Source organism: Durio zibethinus, chromosome 18 (genome assembly GCF_047325235.1).
Source record: "Durio zibethinus cultivar Kanyao isolate XHJ-2024 chromosome 18, ASM4732523v1, whole genome shotgun sequence".
NCBI classification, from domain to species: Eukaryota; Viridiplantae; Streptophyta; class Magnoliopsida; order Malvales; family Malvaceae; genus Durio; species Durio zibethinus.
In genome coordinates this window covers 10,009,561-10,012,500 of record NC_143179.1, presented here as the reverse complement: position 1 = coordinate 10,012,500, position 2,940 = coordinate 10,009,561, and the positions used below count along the sequence as shown (strand labels likewise).

General features: G+C 35.2%; 1 pseudogene; it reads left to right on the top strand.

Moving 5' to 3' along the window:
• The window catches only part of LOC111300455 (protein GLUTAMINE DUMPER 1-like), a 1,713-nt pseudogene extending 1,231 nt beyond the window's left edge, over positions 1 to 482 (top strand).
• The last annotated feature ends 2,458 nt before the right edge of the window (positions 483 to 2,940 follow it).

The following is a 2,940-nucleotide window of genomic DNA, read 5'->3' as shown; positions in this document are numbered from 1 at the left end:
TTTTGTTTGTGAATTATTAATCTAAATTTTAAAGTAGTAATGAAGGAATAAAGGAAAGAAAATGACTCAAATGACATATTCCTGAAAGAGTTGTTTATTTCTAGCTGGTTTCTCCACTGCCAAGAATCTGTCATCCGATGACTTGTAGGTTTTGAAACCCCGGAAGGGAAGGGACACATGCCGACTTTTTATTGTTTCCGTTAAGAAGTTAATGAGAAGCAACCCTTTAGCAGCTGGGTTGCCGAACTGCGCGGCGACGCTACGCCATCATTTGTTCTTAAATTAATTCGTTCCACCTTTTTTTTTTTTCTTTATTACTAGTGCTTAATTACTATTGAGTATTTCCAAAATTTGAAAGATGGAAGCATGATAAAAAATCACTGATGATTTTTTTGGTACTAAAACGCAACTGATTTTGAATAGGTTGTTCTGTGATAGTGATGTTTTTTAAAAAAAAAAAAAGCAATAGTGATTTTAATTTGCTACTACATTGTTTTTTTAATAGAAGATGATTTTTTTTTCTCAAATGCAACTTTCCTTTTTATTAGTGGGGTTTTTTAATTTTATAAGTGAAATTAAATTAACACATATTCAGTTTTTTTTTAATTAATTATTTTTTAAATATATTTTATATTGTAGACACTCAATTTTGTTTAAATCAATTTGAATTTGTTTGAATCGACTTAAATGAATTTTTTTCTTTTCGAGCTCAATTTGCATTTTTTTAGTTGGTTTAAGTGTTAAATCAAATTTATTTGAACTTATTTCAAATTAGTTGTTTTTAATTTTATTTTATTATTATCATTTAGAATTAATTTAATTAATTAAAAAATTACAAAAAAATATGATTATAAATAATTAATTAATTAATCAAATTATAAATAAATAAAAATAAAAATTAATTAAAAAAAAAGAATAAATTACAAAATAAAAAAGGAACTAGAAAAACAGAATTAACAAAGGGTTGTGGCCGACAATGTTAGGGGCTTCTTCTGCTCCACTCAGACTTGCACACCAGACCAACGCCACACACTCCCTAGTCCCTGCCCATTACACACTACAAGGGCCCAAGTCCCCAGCTGGTTCTTCCTGTAAGGCAACAAAAACTTTTCAGATATAAAAAACCAATGATAATAAAAGAGGGGGCACCATCATAAAAAATACCTAGGCATCTAGCCCCGTTCAACACCTTCATCGTTACAACCTTAGAAGGCTCCTAAAGCTCCAAACACTCACATTACCAACCATACCATAAAAGCCTCAGCCTTCACAGATCAACCCAGCCTTAATTGCACTAGAGGTATTGACACAACTAGTATTGTGTCTATAAGCATCCCTACTAGACCCTTATACCCAGCTCTTTAGAAGCCCCATCAATGCACCCAGACACCTTTCAACCAGCCACCTCCAAACCCTCACGTGCACGCATTCAGCCAAACCCGCATCCCAGAAACACTTAGCGCAAGTGTTACGGTCTTGGAGTGAAGTCAAGAATCTCACATCGGTTGAGTACTATAATTGATATTAGGATATAGAGTTTACACATTCTCCTTCTTGTGAGGTACTTTTTGTGGGATAAAATTGTGAGATCAACAAAGTCAGAGCGGATAATACCTCACAAAGGTGTAAATTATGGTAGGTAGATTGATTTGAAACGTAGGATGAATGTATGTTCGAGTCCTAGAGCCACACGAGTCTAGAGGTTAAGTTTCGACTCATGACAAGTGGTATCAAAGTTAGCTCTGAAGGTACTAACGATGTGCCACCGAAGACGGTAGGCCCTCGTTGGAGTAGAAGAAAATATCACAATCCTGGAGTGAAGTTAGGAATCCCACATCGGTTGAGTACTAGAGTTGATCTTGGGATATAAGGGTTCACGTATTTTTTTTCTTATGACGCACCTTTTGTGGAATAAAATCATGTGGTCAAAGAGGTCAGAACGGATAATACCTTACAATGGTATGAATTATGGCAGATAGGTTGATCTGAGATGTTGGATGAGTGCATGCCCAGGTTTTGAAGCTACATGAGCCTGAAGGTTAAGTCTCAGTCAATGACACAAACCCTAGGTCCAGATGCCCATACCCTTGACCCACCAGCGATTGCTCCAGCCTCTCTTATAAACCAGCATCTGCACTTCTTACCCAGCGTTACACCCTTGCCACCATGCAGCAAACCTCACCATCCCCAAGCCATAATTCCAACCAAATCAAAACCTTTAACAGCAACCCATAGCCATAAACCAAAAACAAAATAAAAAAAGAGAAAGAAACTAAAGGCTTAAGCTACTAAAAAACCCTTTAGCCCTTGAAAAACTAATCACAAAAAAAAAGTAACAAATAAAAAAAAAATCATAGTCTTCATTATTGTGAAGAACCCAGCATCGCGCAACACCCTGAAAAAGAAAGAGGGTAAGATTTGGTGGTACAAAAAAAAAAAAGCAAAAAAGAGAAAAAATGTAAAAAAAAAAAAGATGGCGGCATATAAGGCGACTCTTGACTACTTGAGACATCTTAGGATGATCTAAATTGTTGAAGATAGAGATCAAAGATGAAGGAGAAACATACTAAAAAATAAAAAAGATCAGATGGTGGACGGAGGCTAAAAGACGATTCGAAGCTTTGGATTTCAAGTATAGATATAGAAACATAAAGGTAGATTTGTGGAAAAAGAGCATTGAATCCATGATGAGGAATAAAAAAGGAGCTTGGGACCAAAATTTATAAGTCGAAGGAGTTTGGTTAGCGGTGGTCGCCGTCGACTCATTTGCCATGAGTGGGAATTTGTAAGGGGCTCTAGTTTTTGAAGAAGAAGGGGATGGTTTTTTCAGGAAAAAAAATGAAGTTCTTTTTAAAAAATTTATATTTATAGCACCAAAAAAAAAGAGAAGTCAAATAGGTTAAGTTGACTAGACTCTTTTGTGACGAGCCATTTGTCCAA